Source organism: Chiloscyllium plagiosum, unplaced genomic scaffold, assembly GCF_037043375.1.
Source record: "Chiloscyllium plagiosum isolate Xiang-an unplaced genomic scaffold, Cpla_swu_hap1 HiC_scaffold_15, whole genome shotgun sequence".
Taxonomy (NCBI): domain Eukaryota; kingdom Metazoa; phylum Chordata; class Chondrichthyes; order Orectolobiformes; family Hemiscylliidae; genus Chiloscyllium; species Chiloscyllium plagiosum.
This window is the reverse complement of record NW_028270153.1, coordinates 15,883,501-15,903,903: the sequence shown is the minus strand read 5'-3', so window position 1 is coordinate 15,903,903 and position 20,403 is coordinate 15,883,501. Positions and strand designations below refer to the sequence as shown.

Below are 20,403 nucleotides of genomic sequence, written 5' to 3'. Positions count from 1 at the left end.
CAGCAGCTTCATGGAAAAGTCGACGAGGCAATTCAGCATGCTGTGCCAATCAATATGATCCTCACTGATCATCCAATGAGTTCGTTGTACCTTGTTCCTGCTTTCTCCCCATAACATAGAGTCATACAGCATGGAAACAGACCCTTCGGTCCAACTTGTCTGCACCAACCAGACATCCCAATCTGACTTAGTCCCATTTGCAGTGTTTGGCCCATATCCCTCTAAACTCTTCCCATTCATGTACCATCCAGGTGCCTTTTAAATGTTGTAATTGTACCAGCCTCCACCACTTCCTCTGGTAACTTATTCCATTCATGCACCACCCTCTGCGTGAAAACATTATCCCTCAGGTACTTTTATAAGATCTTTCTCCTCTTACCTTAATCCTATGTCCTCGAGTTTTGGGCTCCCTCACCTTAGGAAAAAGACCTTGTCTATTTACCCTATCCATACCCCTCATGATTTTATAAATCTAATGTAATTATAAATATAATAATTATAAGGTCACCCCTCAGCATCCGATATTCCAGGGAAAAAGTCCCTGCCTATTCAGCCTGTACCTATAATCCAAATCCTACAGTTCTGGCAACATCCTTGTAAGTCTTTTCTGCACCCTCTCGCGTTTAACAACATCCTATAGAAAGGTGACCAGAATTGAACGCAGTATTCTAAAGGTGGCCTCACCAATATCCTATACAGCTCCCAACTCCAATACTCAATGTTCTAACCAATAAAGGCAAACATGCCAAATGCCTTCTTCACTACTCTGTCTACCTGTCACTCCACTTTCAAGGAAATATGCATCACCGCCCCCCCCCCCCAAGGTCTCTTTGTTTAGCAACACTTCCCAGGGTCAAACCATTAAGTGTATAAGCCAGCCCTGATTTGTCTTACCCAGATACCAAACCTCACATTTATCTAAATTAAACGCTGTCACTCCCTGGCCCATTGGTCCACTGATCAAGGTCCTTTTGTACTCTGAGGCAATCTTCACTGTCCACTACACCACCTATTTTGGTGTCATCTGCAAACTTACAAACCATACCTCCTATATTGATATCCATATCATTTATATAAATGACAAAAAGCAGTGGACTCAGCACCAATCCTTGTGGCACACTGCTGGTTCCAGGCTTCCAGTCCAAAAAGCAACCATTCACCTTTGATCCCTTTAATTCTATAATAGAATAGAGTAGCCTTTATTGTCACATCTGCTCAATGAGTATAGTGAAAAGTTTATATGTTGCTAATTACAGCTGTTATGAAAGTGTAAAGGGTACTGTACCTTTAGGAGAGTTAAAAGCCAGGAGAACTACCTGACACAGCACCAAGTGTTCTGAACAAGGTAACAATGTAACGCTTGGTCGAACAGCTAGAGTAACTGGATTGCCTGGAGACAAAAAAAAATCAAATTCAGCCAATCCGTTTAAATTATGCCCCAAAATACAAAACTCCAATCAAGTTTGAATTTAGTATTTTGACAATATTAACACCAATGAGACAATCCATTGGTTTGGGGTACAAAACTGAACAAAAATTTAACAGTTGGAGGAGAACTGCCAAAAGACTAACAAATGTAGGCTGCTAGTGAGAACTCTGTGAGAGGTACCTGTCTAGAGAAGGGGTTTGCACAGAGAAAAAACATCGACACCAACCTGGAGAGCAAACCTACAGAGGAAGATACAAAGAGAAGATTCGACAGTTGCTGGTTTTGAAATTTGAATTTTTTGGTAATTGGGGGTTTTATTGGACCAGTATTGTAGAAGGGAAAGTAAAAGAAAAGTTAGAGAAAGGAGTTGTAAATAGTTAATATCCTATGCCACACATAAAGAATAAAGTTCTTGAATTTTTTGTACTTTAAATAGTGACTTTTGGGAAAGTTCTTTACCTCTTGAATTTTAACAAATTACAGCATGGGTTAGATCTCTTTTCAGTGCTGCTGATTTAAATTAGCGGGGGGGGGGGGAATGGTAGGGTTTATACTGTGTCTTCACAGTTTGATGGCTTTCATCCGAGACTTGAATAGATTTGGGGGTATGAAAAAGCCCAGCAGATTTAAACACTTGCAGGTTAGTGTCCTACAGCTTTAAATAAAGCGTAGGTGAGACAATTTGTTTAATTTCAGTGACTTGTGGTTGATTAAATTAAAAGTGAGAGAAATGGCTCTTAAAATTGCGAAAGAGGTTCTGGGATTTGAAGATGATTCTCAACTTTGTCAAGAAAGTTTAGAAGGAAAGAAAAAAGGCCACACTTTTAGAATTAGCAAACAAGTTTGATTTGGGTTTAACCAAGGACAAAAGTAAAGCTGAAATTGTAAGGGAGTTACTCAAACACTTAGGTGTGTCAGAGAAACAGACAAACACCGTAGAGATAGAAAAGCTTAAATTACAATTGAGGAAAATGGAGTTAGAAGATAAACAGAGAGAGAGAGATGAAAGGGAGAGAGAAAGAGAGAAGAGAGAGAGAAAAAAGAGAAGGTTCTTAGCTGAGCAAAAAGAAAATTTGAACTTGAGAAGTTGCGACTTAGTCAGCAAAGTCAAGCTAACAGGATGGAGATTAAAAGAGAAGGTAGTGATATATACAAATCTGTCAAACCTCTGCCACATTTTGATGAGAAAAGATGTTGAAGCCTTCTTTATTTCATTTGAAAAGTTGGCTAGGCAGATGGAATAGTCCAAGGATTTATGGGTATTGCTAGTTCAGACTAAACTGATAGGCAGAGCTAGTGAGGTATTTGCCACGCTGTCAGATGAGGTGTCAAGACATGATGGGCGAAAGTGAGTACTGCAGATATTGGAGATTAGAGTCAAGAGTGTGGTGCTGGAAAAGCACAGCAGGTCAGGTAGAATCTGGGGAGCAGGAAAATCAATGTTTCGGGCAAAAGCCCTTCATCGGGAATGAGGCTGGGAGACTCAGGGGTGGAGAGATAAATGGGAGAGGGTGTGGGGCTGGGGTGAAGGTAGCTGAGAGTGTTTTTTTTAATTCACGGGGCAATTTAGAATTTTTTATTTCTGTATGGTAGATATAAGTAGTGCAGTCACTTGGAGTAGACAGTTGACCAATACCAGGAAGCTATTTTGTTTCAAAGTTACACGAGGTATTGACATTTGGGTTTTTGTACAGCGATTGGGCTAAAGATGCACAATTTCCATAAACATCACAACCAAGTCTTAACTTCTTAATAGAAGAACATTGATTTAAAAACAAGAGGTGCCAATATTTCACTGCTTTTTATTTTAAGCAGAGGCCTTGATACCTAGGTATCATGCTCCACAATGCTTCATGATAAATGCCAAGCTTCTTTCAGGCTCACATTACAAGTTATACTTTACTACATATTACAAATCAAGGGAACAACTGCAAGCAGGCAATACATACAAAATAGAGAACATACAACCTCTGTACTAAAATAAAGACTTTCAGTTTCTAGAAAATAAATTACAGTTTGAATAAAAGCTTTTAACATACCTTTATTGTTTTGCATTTAAACAATTTAGATCTTTATCACAGGGATTTTTGTATTGGGATTCTAGCTTTCTACACAGCAGACAATATTCTTTGATCAATTTACTCAAGACATTATGAAGAGGTGAAACAGGCTATTTTAAGTGCTTATGAATTGGTACCAGAAGCATATAGACATCAGTTCAAAAACATAAAGATGGAACCGGTTCAGACTAATGTTGAGTTTGAAAGAATTAAACATAGGCATTTTGATAGATGGGTGCGTGCTTTAAAACTGGATAATACCTTTGAGGTTCTATGAGAGAGTATTCTGGTGGAGGAGTTTAGAAATTCACTTCCAGAGATGGTACGTATTCACGTGGAGGAACTGAAAATTTAGTAAGTAAGAAGGGAAGCTGAATTAGCAGATGAACACATGTTGGTGTATTAGATCAACTTCCGGCCAGAATTTCATCCTGTGAGGGATAGAAGTTGGGAGAAGGGGAGATCCTACACTACAAAACAAAGAGTAAAGAACACTGGCAAGAGTTTACCACACGTTAAAAAAGATGCCCAAGAGGGTAGAAAAGAAGTGAAAGGCCTCAGGTGTTTTCACTGTCATAGAGTGGGACACAGAAAATTACAGTGCCAGTAGTTTCAGAAGGGCACTGGGTAAAGGTGATTTCACTGTTAGAAAGTGGGACACATAAAGTCACAGTGCTGGTCGTTAAAGAAAGGCACTGTGGGAAAGGTGTGGTAAAAGAAGCTAAGCCTGTGGCATTAGTGAAGGTTTTAAAAGAGACCCTAAGAAGAGCCGAGGAGCTGCAGGGGAGTACACAGCCTAGACAGGATTGGGTATGGAGTTAGTACCTGATCACTACAAAGAATTTGCCTGTGTAGGTAAAATCTACTCAGAAAGAACAGAAGGACAAAAAGTTATAATTTTGAGAGATACAGGATCTCACCAGTTGCTGATAGTAAGAATATGCACTCTTTCTGATCTGTTACCAAGAGTGTGGTAATTTGTGGGATAGAGGGACAGAAATTTAGCATTCCCCTATGTAAGATCATGTTAGAGTGCCAACTCTAGATTGGGGAAGTAGCAGTGGGAGTGATTGACAGAGTGTCAGTTTGGTCTTGGGAATGATTTGGCAGGATCCAAGGTGGGAGTGACACCCTTTGTTGTGGAGAAGCCCAAGAAAGACCAAAAACCTGAGGAGTTAAAACAGAAATATCCTGGTATTTTCCCAGACTATGTAGTGACTAGATCCCACTATCATAAGTCACTGCACGAAGCGAAAACTAAAGAGAGAGATGATGGAGTGGACACCCTGTTTGATGTAATGGTGCAGGAAAAAACCTGAACAGGCAGAGGGTCACACAGAAGTGTTTACTCCTGAAAGGCTAAGGGACTTGCAACAGCAAGACAAGATGATGCAAGATACATATATAGATGCATACTCCAAAAAGGAGGCAGAGAATATTCCAGAAGGTTATCATCCGAAAGATAGAATCCTAAGGTAGAAATGGAGACCACAGCAAGTTAGTGCAGAGGAGAAGTGGGCTGAAGTGCACCAGATTGTGTTGCTGGTAGCATACAGACAGGAGGTGAACAACCTGTAGGAGGTCACCTAGGGGTACAAAATACTCCGGCTAAGGTACAAACACAGTTTTATTGGCCAGGAATGCACAAGGATGTGGTTAACCTGTACATGTTATACATACCAAATGGTAGGTAAGCCACAAGAGGTGATATAACCAGCACCTTTGTTGCCAATTCCCGCATTTGAAGAATCTCTCATGCGGGTTATAATTGATTGTAAAGGTCCCCACCCGAGAACCAACAGTGGGAACCAGTACTTGTTAACCTTAATGGAGGTGTCTAACAGATTTCTGGAGGCAATTCCATTACGGAGTATCAAGGCAAAAAGGGTAGTAGAGGAGTTAGTAGCTCTCTTCACACAGAATGAACTACCCAGAGAGATTCAGTCGCACCAAGGGTCAAATTTTACTGCTGGGCTGTTTTAAGAGGTTATACAGCACTTTAAATCCAGTGCGCATCATCCTGAATCCCAGGGAGCTTTAGAAAGTGGCATCAGACCTTGAAGACCATGTTGAGAGCATACTGTCAGGATTACCCGAATGATTGGGATAAAGGTATCCCATTCATATTGTTTGCCATTAGAGATGCCCCTAATGAATTTACTCAGTTCACTCCCTTTGAGTTAATATTTTGGCATGAAGTGAGAGGCCCTTTGAAATTAATTAAAGAAAAATTAAGGGGACCAAAGTCTGAGATCTCACACTTAGATTATGTATCGGAGGTGATGGAGAGATTAAATAGTGTGAGTTAGCTAAACAGCAGCTAAGGAGAGCATAGCATAGAATGAAGCAGGTGGCAGATAAAAGCTCTGAGACTCAGACTTTTCCCTAGGGGATGACGTGTTACCACTGATAAGAGATCCCTTCAAAGCCAGGTTTAGCGGTCCCTATCAAATTGAGAAAAGGTTGAGCCAGTTGAACTATCTACTAAAGATGCCAGATAGGAAAAAAAGGTATCAGGTATGTCACGTGAACATGAAGAAAGTGAGGGCTGCAGATGCTGGAGATCAGAGTTGAGAGTGTGGTGCTGGAAAAGCACAGCCGGTCAGGCAGCATCCAAGAAGCAGGAAAATTGACATTTCGGGCATAAACCCTTCATTATCCTTCCAAACTCAAGTGTATACAAGCCCAGTTGCTCCAATCTTAAAAGCCAACAGAATTACCTGACACAGCACCAAGTGTTCTGAACAAGGTAACAATGTAACCTTTGGTCGAACAGCTAGAGTAGCTGGGTTGCCTGGAGACAAAAAAAAAATCAAATTCAGCCAATCAATTTAAATTATACCACAAAATACAAAACTCTAATCAAGTTTGAATTTAGTATTTTGACAATATTAACACCAATGAAATGGTCCAATGCTTTGGGCTATAAAACTGAACAAAAATTTAACAGTTGGAGGAGAACTGCCAAAAGACCAACAAATGTAGGCTGCAAGTGAGAACTCTGTGAGGGGTACCTGTCTCGAGAAGGGGTTTGCACAGAGAAAAAACATCGACACCAACCTAGAGAGCAAACCTACAGAGGAAGATACAAAGAGAAGATTCGACAGCTCGCTGGTTTTGAAATTTGAATTTTTTGGTAAATCTTAATCGGAAGTTTTATCAGATCAGTATCGTAGAAGCAAAAGAAAAGGTTAGAGAAAAGAGTTGTAAAAGTTCTTAAATTTTTTGTACTGTACATAGTGACTTTTGGGATAGTTCTTGGACTCTGGAGTTTTAACAAGTTCCAGCACAAGTTAAATGTCTTTTCTGTGCTGCTAGTTTAAATTAGCGGTAGCGGGGGGGGGGGTGTTTAACCACTTGTCGTAACGCAGCATCAATTTAAATACAAAAGTACCTAAGCACAGCTGACAAGATTTGTTACAGAAATAAAAATGCCCAGCATTACAGTTCAGTCTGCTCCACACCGTGCCAGTGACACACCACACCAGGAGGATGCTGCACCAGGTCCGGAGGTTGCTATGCCAATGCTGGGAGGCTCTGTGGAAGGCTGGCAGTCGAAGGAGGAAAAGAAGAAGGTGAAGAAGAAGAAGAAAACACCATAGGAGGAAGAAAAAGAGGAGAAACAAGAAAAGAAAAGCAAGCAGAGTGGACAAGTTCCAGCTGGAGTGTCCTACTCTGCTGCCATCTTGCAACAACACTCTAAGAACTGTGTCTAACTCCTTCTTGAAAACATTCAATGCTTTGGCCTCAACCACTTTCTATGGTAGAAAATTCCACAAGCTCACCACTCTCTATGTGAAGAAATTTCTCTTCTCAGTCCTAAATGTCCTACTCTGTATCCTCAGACAGTGAACGAAGTTCCAGAATCCCTGTTCATTGGGAACATCCTCCATTTACCCTGTCTAGTCTTGTTAGAATTTTATATGCTTCAATGAGATGGTCCCTTGTTCTTCTAAACTCCCATGAATGTAGTCCTAACCACTCCAGTCTCTCTTCTTATATCAGTCCTGCCATCTCAGGAATTGGAGATATTTATCAATAATCTTCCCTCCATCATAAGGTAAGAGGTGGGGATGTTTGCTGATGCTGATGTTCAGTATCATTCGTGACTCCTCAGATACTGAAGCAGTCCATGCCTAAATGCAGCAAGAGCTCGATAATATCCAGATTTTGAGCTGATACATGGCAAGTAATACATGGAAAGAACAGGAAATGATATCACCCACCTTAAGTGACCAAGACACATACATAGGAAGTGAAACAAAACACCAGTGCTTCACCGGAGGCTCACTGATGATGTTATCTAGCATGGTGACAAAACGTTTGAAAACAAACCTTCCAGCTCAGCGAGCAAACTTACATCCAGAACCGCAACCTAAGCTACAAATCTTCTCAAAAATCGCAAACTGATCTCAGTCACAGCAGGGTTGTTCGTCCACAAGATGAACTGCAGGAATTCAACAAGGCCTCTAAGTCAGCATCTTCCAAACCATGATCACTACCATCTAGAAGGACAAAGGCAACAAGTACGTAGGAACTCGACAACATGCAAGTTCCTTACAAGATGCTGACCATCCCGACTTGGAAACATATTTACATTCTACCACCTTCTCAAGGATGAATGGGATGGTCAATACATGCTGGCTGAGCCAGTGTTGCCCACATCCCATGAGTGAATAAAAATTCTCAATGGATTGTCCTACTTCCAGCTCTGACCACTCCCCGTTCTAAATGAATGGAGTCTTAGCTTTGAGCTGTGCTCTGAATGATGATGAGGTCCACGTTTCTCATTGTGTGTGTGTTTGAACATAACCCTCCTCAGTTTGGATAGTGGTTGGAATAGAAAAGTTGTGTCTGCTAAACTTTCTGAGTTAGCTTCCAGGGCCCTAAGAAACTTTATATTTCATGTTTGTCAAGGAGAACATGCATTTCCTCAGCTTGATCATGGAAATTAAATTTGGGATGTCCCTGATATAAAAGGCAACTTATGTTGATTATTAATTTGACCAGTGAAAAATATCTTCATTCAAACTGTGACTAAATCTTTTACTCAATGATGAGAATAGACTGGAAACTGGTACTTTTTTTTCCAATCATGATAGCCTTGTTCTTAGAACTTTAGAGGTGAGGAAATTAATTTTGAAAGGAGAGAAATGTACTTTATGATGTAGATGAGGTCCTTGTTAATGAGGTAAGGGAGGCTTTTGTCATTAAACACAAAGGACTAGTGCAACATGATAACAGAAAAACAAGAGTGAAGGCTGAAGTTACAGGGATAAAAATACATGGAGGAAGCACAAAAGTAAACGCACAATGAACAAACCACCAGGTACTTTATCATAAATCACCCTGGGCTAGGCTGAACACCTGGAACACTTTTCCTAAAAGCACTGACTGTACCTACACTACAGCAGAAAGCAACTCATCATCACCTTCCCACATGCAATTAAAGAGGGGTAACAAATGCTGGTTGGTGGTGCATGTAGTGAGGGAGCCATTTGTAGAATGAATAAATAGTTGTTTGGTTGTGCAGTATTACTGAAAAAAGACAGATTTTATTAGGGTTCTGAAGAAGTTATTGGACTCAAAATCTAACAGTTTCTCTCTTCACAGATGCTGTGAAGGTTCTCCAGTACTTTCTGTTCTTATTTTAGATTTATGGCATCTGCTGTAATTTGATTTTGCTTCTATTTTGCTGAAGCATTTTGTCTCACACATACGAGGACAATTTACAATCAAAACTACGCAAAAAGGAAAGAACATCTGCCCCAAAGAGTTCTGATTGTTTGGAGGCTGGTATAATTACACTATTTAAAAGGCATCTGAATGGGTATATGAATAGGAAGAGTTTAGAGGGACATGGGTCAAATGCTGGCAAATGGGACTAGATTATTAAGAATATCTAGTTGGCATGGACACGTTGGACCGAAGAGTCTGTTTTCATGATGTATATCTCTATGACTCTAAGTGGACTCTGTTCCATAGGGGATATGCATTCTTTGCGTGCTCAGGAATAATCGAGCAAATGGTATCCAACTAGTCATGGTCATTGAGTCATAGAGCTGAACAGCATGGAACTAGACTCTTCAGTCCAACTGATCCAGAAGTTTAGGTTGAAATTCTAAAAATCTTGGCTTTGGCATTTAAAGTCACGACTACCACTGGCAGAGTGATAAAAATCAAAGATGCATAACATCCATATCTGAATAGGTACAGGGATTTTGGAGGGGAGTGGAGCTGGAAGGAATTATGAGATGCAGAGGATAGAAGCCATGGAGAAATTTCAAAATAAAGCTTCAAACTGTAAACTCAGGCCATTAGAGTACCAAGGAACTAAATCAAATCAGTGTGTAGTGAGTTGAAATGTAAGAGTCTTGATGCGAGCTAAGATACTGTACTGCGCTGTATTTTTCTATGTTTCTATGTTCTATATGGGCAGCAAATACCTGGTGAAGGTGAAAAGCTAAATGCCTTGATATTACTCATAAGCAGGTAAGCTGATTTGTTTTCTAAAGAAAATAACTTTATCTTGGTAAAAAGCTCCACCCATCTTAATGAAAATCTTCTGCATTCAACACTTGTGTAACTGATTGCTAATGTTTTACAATATGCTTAATGCTGGCACATCCAATGGGAGTGTATTTCTGCTGTTGGATTGCTGAATAATTCATGTGCATTGAATTGAACGTGATGCGTGAGTATTTGTGCAGCCTTCTTACGGTTATGAAATGGAAATTGGGTACACAAATTAAGGTATTTTTTGATGATCGTGTAACTCAAATCTTTTGTCGTTAAAGGGAAACAAAACCTGTTATTCTCCTTTTGACATGATACTTCACCCACCTAATATCATTGTGATTTTTCCAGACTGTTTATTATGCTTCCACTTGCACAATTCTGCTCCCTTGTTTAGGTCAACGGGGTTGCAGTGACCTTAATTTTCTCTTGTTCTTGTTAAGAACAATGGGCGAATTGAATCAATATGGCCTTGGTCCAGCATAAAGTTAAGTCTTGCTGGTTCCAGAAAAAGAGTAACTGGTAAGTTTGTGGGCCTTGTTTCCAACATCAGTGATTACTCTGCAAAAGTATTTCATTGGGCCTGAAAACAATGAGAGAGGTACAATATAAGTAGAAGCTTGTGTTCATTGCAGGCACTTAGGATGGAACTGCTTTGGGACAAGAGTGTTTCTACTTCAGAGAAGGTGTGTCTGCTTCCCAACCATTCTGATACAGTTTAAACAAAAGCGGTTTGGAAAAGGATATTTGTGGCTAACAGTAAATGTTTGAAAATAAACTTGGGGACCGATTGTTTTATAAGGGTAATGCTCCCTCTATAGTAGCAAAATCAAATAGCATGCTGCCATTAAAGACCAATTACGTACTGTATAGACCCATAGAGTCATAGAGATCTACAGCACCAAAACAGACCCTTTGGTCCAACTTGTCCATGCCATCCAAATATGCCACCCTAATCTAGTCCCACTTGCCAGCACCCGGCCCATATCCCTCCAAACCCTTCCTATTCATATACCCAACCAGATGCCTTTTAGATGTTGGATTTGTACTAGACTCCACCACTATGTCTGGCAGCTCATTCCATACATTCCTTACCTGGAGATCAGCCCAAACACTTCTGCACAAAACGTGGCTAGACCTGGAGCTGCAAATCGGCAGCAATTGAAATCAGGAACTTCTCCACTGGGTCCTAAGCAAACTCCCTCCGGTAAAATACTACACAGTAAATTACCTGCTAAGCAGACCCTCTGCAAGAATACAGTAAACTGCAACCTACCTGCTCCACAGGGTTCTAGGAAAGATCACCTAACTGGAAGCAGTCACAATCCACTTCAGCAGACCACCGGACCACGTAAATGTAAGAAACCTGGAAGGATACAGGGTAAGCGTGCTGGCCTGCTAATAAAACTGAGACTACACAGTTTCAAGACACCTCCTTCCTAGCTTACTCCGAGCAAATGTATAATCTCTGGAGAACAAATGGACGAACTCAGATCATGGCTCAGCTTCCAGCGTGAACTGTGGGACTGCTGCGCACTCTGCTTCACAGAAACCTGGCTCAACCCATCCCTTCCTGACTGCGCACTTCAGGCTGATGGTGTTTCTATCCATCATATGAACCATACAGCGTCCTCGGGTAAGACAAAGGATGGAGGGATTTGCTTTTTAATCAATAATATGTGGTGCATGGACATTGCAACTCTAGGCAGCCATTGCTCCACAAACCTTGAATTCCTCACCATCAAATGCCGCTCCTTCCATCTACCACGGGAATTTACCACTGCTATACTAACTGCTGTGTACACACCACCACAAGCAAAGGTTGAGGAAGCTCTGGATGTGCTGTACTCCACCACGAACACCCTGGAGACGGAACAACCCGAGGCCCTGTTTATTGTAACTGGTGACTTAAATCAAGCCAATCGAAGGAAAATGTTGCCCAAGTACCTGCCGCACCAGGGGCCCGAACATTTTAGACCACTGCTACATCACTGTGAAAGATGCCTACCGCTCCATCCCCAGCCCTCATTTCGGAAACTCTGACCAACAGGAAACCCTGGATGAATCAGGACATACAGAACGTGCTAAAACCCAGGAATGAGGCCTTCTGATCAGGCAACCCACTTAAATATCAGGAATCTAAGTATGACCTTTGCAGAGCCATTAAGACAGCCAAAGACCAATACCTAGAGACCCAGACAGACACCCGGTGACTATGGCAAGGACTGAATTACATTAGAGGTTCTAAAAAGAGACAGTGTAAGATAGCAGATGATGATACATCCCTCCCACAAATACCAGGCTAATGCCATTTATAAGTTTGCTGATGACACCACCATAGTTGGTCGAATTTCAGATGGTGACGAAACAGACTACAGACAGGAGGTGGAAGACCTTGAAAAATGCTGCACTGAGAACAGCCTAGCTTTCAATGCCAGCAAAACCAAGGAACTCATTATTGACTTTCAGAAGGATGTTACTCATGCCCCCTACACATTAACAGCTCAGAGGTGCAACGAGTGGAGAGTGTCAAGCTCCTGGGAGTGGTCACCCAAAACAAACTTTCTTCGACTCTTCATGTCGATGCACTGGTTACAAAGGCCCAACAATGTCTCTTCTTCCTCAGGCAGCTGAGGAAATTTGGCATGATGGCGAATACCCTTGCCAACTTTTATAGGTGCGCCATCGACAGCATTCTGTCTGGATGTATCACTACCTGGTATGGCAACTGTACCATTCAAGATCAGAGACAGTAACAGAGATTGGTGAACTTGGCCCAGACAATCACAAAGGCCAACCTCCCATCTATAGAATCCATCTACCAGGGCGGCTGTCAAGGAAAGGCCGCCAGCATTCTCAAAGATCCATCCCACTCTGGCAATGTTTTTCTACAACCTCTACCATTGGGGAGAAGGTACAGAAGCCTGAACATACACACCAGCCGGTTTCAAAACAGTTTCTACTCTACTGTTGTTCGAATACTGAATAGACTCACAAACTCTTAGCATTTGCCTGTACCTGTGTTTTTGTTTTTGCTGCTGTTTATCTATTATTTACTTATCTATGCTACTTAACTCTGTGATCTGCCTGTATTGCTCGCAAGACAAAGCTTTTCACTGTGCCTCGGTACACACGACAATAAATTCAATTCAATTCAAACACGTACCACCTTCTGCGTGAAAACGTTGCCCCTTAGGTCTCTTTTATATCTTTCCCTTCTCACTCTAAACCTATTCCCTTTAGTTTTGGACTCCCACACCCCAAGGAAAAGACTTTGTCTATTTATCCTATCCATGCACCTCATGAGTTTATAAACCTCCATAAGATCACCAAGGAAAACAGCCCCAGCCTATTCAATCTCTTCCGATAGCTCAAATCCTCCAACCCCGGCAACATCTTTTTAAACCTTTTCTGAACCCTTTCAAGTTTCACAACATCCTTCTGATAGGAAGATCAGAATTGTATGCAATATTCCAACAGTGGCCAAACCAATGTCCTGTACAGCAGCAACATGATCTCCCAACTCCTTTACTCAATACTCTGACCAATAAAGGAAAGCATACCAAATGCCTTCTTCACTATCCTATCTACCTGCGACTCCACGTTTAAGGAGCTATGAACCTGCACTCCAAGGTCTCTTTGTTCAGCAACACTCCCTAGGATCTTACCATGAAGTGTATAAGTCCTGCCAAGATTTCCTTTCCCAAAATGCAGCACCTCACATTTATCTAAATTAAACTCCATCTGCCACTCCTCAACCCATTGGCCCATCTGATCAAGATCCCGTTGTAATCTAAGGTAACTTTTTTTGCTGTCCACTAAACCTCCAATTTTGGTGTCAGCTGTAAACTTACTAACTATACCCCTATTCTTTTTTTGAGAAATTCAGTTTTCAGTTTTTTTCTTTCCTAACCTTCTTTGGAAGAGACATTAATTTCATTCCCACTTCCATGATGACTGATTTTAGACTCAGTCATACAGCAAGGAAACAGATCCTTTCATCCAACTAGTCCACGCCAACCATGTTCCCAAACTAAACTAATCCACCTGCCTACATTTGGTTCATCACCTTCCAAACCTTTCCTATTCATGAATTTATCCAAATGTCTTTTAAATGTAACTGCACCCTAAAAATATGCCCCTTAGTTTTGGAGTAGGGTAAAGATTATTGCTATTCACCTCACCCTTGCCCCTCATGATTTTATAAACCTCAATAAGGTTGCCACTCAACTTCTTACAGTCCAGTGAAACAACTCCCAACATTGCCAGACTATTTTTATAGCTCAAAACCTCCACTCCTGGCAGCATCCTGGTGAATCTTTTCTGAACCCTCTCCAATTTAATATCCTTCCTATAACAGCGTGACTAGAACACAATTCTTCAGAAGAGGCCTCACCAATGTCCTAGGAGAAAGTGAGGACTGCAGATGCTGGAGATCAGAGTCAAAAAATGTGGTGCTGGAAAAGCACAGCCGGTTAGGCAGCATCCGAGGAGCAAGAGAGTCAACGTTTTGAGCATTACCTCTTCATCAGGAATGTGGGGGAAGCCCAAGGGGCTGAGAGATAAACAGGAGGGGAGTGTGGCTAGGGAAAAGGTAGTTGGGAATGCGATAGGTAGATGAAGGTGGGTGGGGGGTGATGGTGATACCCTACCTGTTCATCTTCTTGCCCACCTATCCGCTCCACCCTCTGCTCCGACCTATCACCATTTATCTACATTAAATTTACCTCACATTTTTCCAAATTAAACTCCATCTGCCACTCCTCAGCACAATGACCTAATTGATCAATATCTCTTTGTAATCTTAGAAAATCTTCTTCATTGTCCACTGTACCATCAATTTTGGTGTCATCCACAAACCTACTAACCATGCCACAATATAATCTTATCCAAATTGTTTTGACAAACAAAAGTGGACCCAGTATCAATCTCTGTGGAACACCAATGTTCTTGGACAATCTCTGTGGACCACAAACAACCTGCCACCACCCTCCTCTGTCTCCTACCATCAAGCCAATTTTGTATCCAATGGCAAGCTCACCCTGAATTCCATGTGATCTAACTTTAATTTACTTTAAATTAGCTTACAAAACCATGCCGATTCTCCAAGTGCATATAAATTCTACTTTTCGGAATCACCTCTAAAACGTACCTACCACTAATGTCAGACTAACAGGCCTGTGGTTCCCAGGCTTCTCCTTACAGCCTTTCATAAATAAAAGCACAACATTAGTCACCTTCCAGCTCTGTTTATATAAATATTTCTGCTAGGGGTCCCACAATTTCTTCCTTAACTTCCCACAATGTCCTGGGGATTTATCCATCTTTATTTTTCCTAAGTCCTCCACAACTTCCTCTTCTGTAATGTGAACTGTTTTCAAAACATCAATGTTTATTTCCCCGAATTCTCTAGCCTCCATTTCTTTCTCCACAGTAAGAGATGCCACAAAATATTCATTTAATATCTCTCCAATCTCCTGAGGTTCAACACATGGACAACCTTGTTGATCTTAAAGGGAGCCTATTCTCTCTCTAGTTGCTCTTTGGCTCTTAATGTCTTTGTAAAATCCGTGTAGAATTATTCTTAATCTTACTTGCCATATTCCCTTGTTGCTCTCCTGATTTTCTTCTTAACAGTGCCCCTACACTCTTCAAGAGATTTAGTTGATCCCAGTTATTTATATCGAATAAATTCTTTCTTATTCTTGACTAGAACCCCAATATCTTTATTCATTCATTACTCCCTCCTCTTACCAGCCATACCCTTCACTCTAACAGGAACATGTCAGTGAACTTTTGTTATCACATTTTTGAAATTCTCTCACTTGTCAATCATCCCTATGTCTGTGATCGGTCTACTCTAATTAACTTTTGAAAGTTCTTGATTAGTACCGTCAAAACTTGCCTTAATCCAATGAAGCACTTTAACGTTAATGGAAGACTTATCCTTTCTCGTAACTATTCTAAAACTATTAGAATTATGATCACTAGTCCCAATGTGTTCCCCGGCTTACACTTCAGTCACTTGCTCTGCCTTATTTTCCAAGGTAACATGTTAATATTTGCTTTAAAAAACGATTAACACTTCAACATGAACAAGGGGGAATTTTATTTCTACTTCTAACGTTTCTTATTCCAAGCCTTATTCCCAAAGTACATCAAAGAGAATGGTCAAAGCTTGTGGGGTTGCAATGGGATTCTGAATCTGCCTCAGTCATGAAATTTGTTATGACGTGTGATTGATAACATGATTATGTTTTGATCTGTTTCTTTAACACAGGGTAAAATGGAGCAATGAAGAAATTCACATGATGAGTTGAGTTCTGCCGAACAGGCTGCATGACTTGGTTACCACGGGACAGAGTTGTCAACATTTAAGTTGTTTAACTGCATGAAGTAACAAAGAAGTGATTTTTTTTTTGTGTTAAGAGCTTATGATTAAAATTGTGCACTTTTTAATTTCAAGAATATACTTTATTCATAAAAATCTATATATATATACATTGGCACAAAAGCAGTTCAGTTCTGCACAATTGCACATCAAGCAAACAAATAAAGCATTGAACTTCGACTATCCCAAAAAAATCAAAGACCTCTCTTACACATACAATATTAATATTTATGTATACATGAGGTGCTAGGAGGGTCCAATAACTGAACAGACCCCCATTTAACTTCAGCAGAAAAACCTTAGTGGTCTTTCCCCACTACGCCTTGGTGACAGCTGCTCCAAGCTTTAATGCATCCCTCAGCACATCGTCCTGGACCTTGGAATGTGCCAGTCTGCAACACTCAGTTGGGGTTAACTCCTCGGTCTGGAAGTCCAACAGGTTTCAGACAGACCAAAGAATGTCTTTCACCGAGTGAATGGTCCTTCAGGCACGGTCAATGTTTGTTGCAGTATGCGTTCTGGGGAACGGACTGTACAGCACAGAGTCCCATGTCATGGAGCTGCTCAGGGCGAACCTCGTCAAAAACCCACTGCATCTCTCTCTAGACTTCCTTTGCAAAGGCACATTTCAGAGATGTGTGACAGCCTCAACCATCCCCTAGTTCGAGGGCAGCATGCAGTGGCGCAAACTGACCACGTGAACATGAAGGATCTCACGGGTAGTGCCCTTCTCACCACCAGCCAAGTGATGTCTTGGTGTTTGTTGGAAAGTTCTGGTCATGGGGCATTCTGCCAAATGACTTTGACAGTCTGCTCAGGGAACCACACACAGGATCCACCCTCAAATTTTCCCTCAGGTTCTCGAGGACACTTGTTGTTCCTGTCCAGGAGCAGCCAGAGACAGAGCGGAGGTGACGTGGAGACCAGGAGGGTGCCAAGAAGGTAAGGACTTTGTATATATTTGGGCAGTGGTTAAACCCGAGATACTACGCATGTAGTATCTCCCTCCCCCTCCTCTAACCAGAAGAAAAAGACTCTGTAAGGTAAGATTTTTTATTTTTTTCTCTTTCTTTTCTTTCATATATTTAAGTGCATTGTTTACAATGGCAGGGGACCTCAGTCCCATGGCATGTGCCTCTTGTTTGATGTGGGAGCTCAGGGAAGTGGCTGACATTCCTGACTCTTACGCTTGCAAGAAAGGTGTCCAGCTGCAGCTCTTGTTTGACCGCATGACTGCTCTGGAGCTGCGGATGGACTCACTGTGGAGCATCCGCGATGCTGAGGAGGTCGTGGATAGCACGTTTAGTGAACTGGTCACACCGCAGGTTAGAATTGCTGAGGGAGACAGTGAATGGGTGACCAAAAGACAGAAAAAGAGTAGGAAGGCAGTGCAGGTGTCCCCTGCGGTCATCTCCCTCCAAAACAGGTATACCGTTTTGGATACTGTTGGGGGAGATGGCTCACCAGGGGAGGGCAGTAGTTGCCAAGATCATGGCACTGTGGCAGGTACTGCTGTTCAGAAGGGCGGGAAAAAGACTTGTAGGGCCATAGTCATAGAGGATTCTAATGTAAAGGGTGTAAATAGGTAGTTCTGTGGCCAAAAACGAGATTTTCGGATGGTATGTTGCCTCCCAGGTGCTCAGGTCAGGGATATCACCAATCGACAGCAGAGCATTCTAAAAGGGGAGGGCGAACAGCCAGTTGTCTTGGTGCATATAGGCACCAAAAATATAAATAAAAAAACGAGATGAGGTCCTGAAAGCAGAATGCAGGGAGCTTGGAGAGAAGTTAAAGAGGAGGACCTCAAAGGTAGTGATCTCGGGATTGCTACCAGTGCCACGTGCTAGCCAGGGTAGAAATGAGAGAATAGGCAGGATGAACATGTGGCTTGAGGCATTGTGTAGGAGGGAGGGGTTCAGATTTGGGGAAGGTGGGATTATGACAAATTGGACAGTCTACACCTGAACCAGACTAGAACTAATGTCCTTGCGGAGATTTTGCTATTACTGTTGGGGCGGTTTTAAACAAATGTGGCAGGGGACTGGGAACTAGAAGCGAAGATAAGTAGACAGCGAGATGGAAACTGGAGACTGTAAGAATCATGAAGTTAGCATTAATAAGTGGAAGAGTATGCAGAGAGCAGATGAACGCAAAAGAACTGGTGGCCTGAAGTGCATATACTTTAATGCAAGGAGTATAGTGGGTAAGGCAGATGAACTTAGGGCTTGGATTGCTGCCTGGGAGTATGACATTATTGCGATCACAGAGACGTGGTTGAAGGAAGGGCATGATTGACAACTAAATGTTCCACGATACAGATGCTTCAGACAGGACAGGGAGGGAAGTTAAAAAAAAAGTGGGGGTGGGGTAGGAGTTGCATTGCGAGCCAGGGATGATATCATGGCTGTGCTAAAGGAGGACACTGTGGAGGGCTTGAGTAGTGAGGCATTATGGGTGGAGCTAAGAAATAAGAAGGGTGCAGTTACATTGTTGGGACTGTATTACAGGCCTCCTAACAGTGAGCGTGAGGTAGAAGAACAAATAGGTAAACAGATTATGGAAAGATGTAGAGACAACAGGGTGGTGGTGATGGGAGATTTTAATTTTCCCAACAATCACTGGGATACACTTAGTGTCAGCATTTGTAAGAAGCATCCAGGAGAGTTTTCTAGAACAGTATGTTAACAGTCCGATGAGGGAAGGAACCATATTGGACCTGGTGTTGGGGAATGAGCCAAACCAGGTGGTAGAATTGCAGTGGGGGATTTCTTTGGGAACAGTGACCACAATTCTGTAAGGGAAGAGTATTAAACTGGGAAAAGGCCAATTATATCAAAATTAGCTGGGAAATGTCGATTGGATACAGCTATTTGAATGGAAGTCCACATTTGATATGTGGGAGGCTTTCAAAGACAGGTTAAAGATAATGCAGGATAGGCATGTCCTTTTGAAAGCAAAGGATAGGAAAGGCAAGATTCATGAACCGTGGTGACAGGAGAAATTATACGACTAGCCATGAGGAAAAGGGAAGCGTACATAAGGTCTAGGCAGCTAAGAACAGAACGGGCCCTGGAGGAATATCAGGAGAGTAGGACCAGCCTTAAACGAGGAATCAAGCAGTCTAAAAGGGGTCATGAAATAGCTTGAGTGAGCAGAATTAAGGAGAATCCCTAAGCCTTTTATTCTTATATAAGAAGCAAGTGGGAAACGAGAGAAAGGATTGGTCCACTAAAGGATAAGGAAGGAAGGCTGTGTGTCAAACCTGAGAGAATGGGTGAGATTCTGAATGATTACTTTGCATCAGTGTTCACTGAGGAGCGGGACATGATGAATGTTGAGATTAGAGATAGAAGTTTGATTACTCTGGATCACGTTGACATAAGTAGGGAAGATGTGTTGGGTAGGTTAGAGGTTATTAAGACGGACAAATCCCCAGGACCGGATGGGATCTATCCCAGGTTGCTGAGGGAGGCGAGAGAGGAAATAGCTGGGGCCCTGACAGATATCTTAGTAACATCCTTAAACACAGGTGAGGGGCTGGAGGACTGGAGGGTTGCACATGTTGTCCCCCTATACAAGGGCAGTAGGGATATTCCAGGTAACTACAGACCAGTGAGCCTGATGTCAGTGGTGTCAAAGTTGCTGGAGAAGGTACTGAGGGATAAAATCTATTTATATTTAGAAAAGAATGGGCTTACCAGTGATAGGCAACATGGTTTTGTGTGGGGGAGATCATGCCTTACTAACTTAATAGAGTTCTTTGAGGAAGTGACCAAGTTGATAGATGAAGGAAGGGCTGTAGATGTCATATACATGGACTTTAGTAAGGCGTTTGATAAGGTTCACTAATGGAGAAAGTGAAGTCAAATGGTGTGCAGGGTGTTCTAGCTAGATAAAGAACTGGTTGAGCTACAGGAGACAGAGAGTGGTAGTTGAAGGGAGTTTCTCGAAATGGAGAAAGATGACCAGTGGTGTTCCACAGGGATCAATGCTGGGGCCATTGTTGT

General features: G+C 41.9%; 1 long non-coding RNA gene across 1 annotated transcript; it reads right to left on the bottom strand.

The window, feature by feature from the left end:
- Window positions 1–988: 988 nt before the first annotated feature.
- Window positions 989–10,408, bottom strand: LOC148147615 (uncharacterized). Its single transcript, XR_015759466.1, has 3 exons — window positions 10,333–10,408; window positions 1,286–1,390; window positions 989–1,177 (listed from the first exon to the last, which is right to left on the bottom strand). It is a non-coding gene; the product is annotated as an uncharacterized LOC148147615 (long non-coding RNA).
- Between the last annotated feature and the right edge of the window lie 9,995 nt (window positions 10,409–20,403).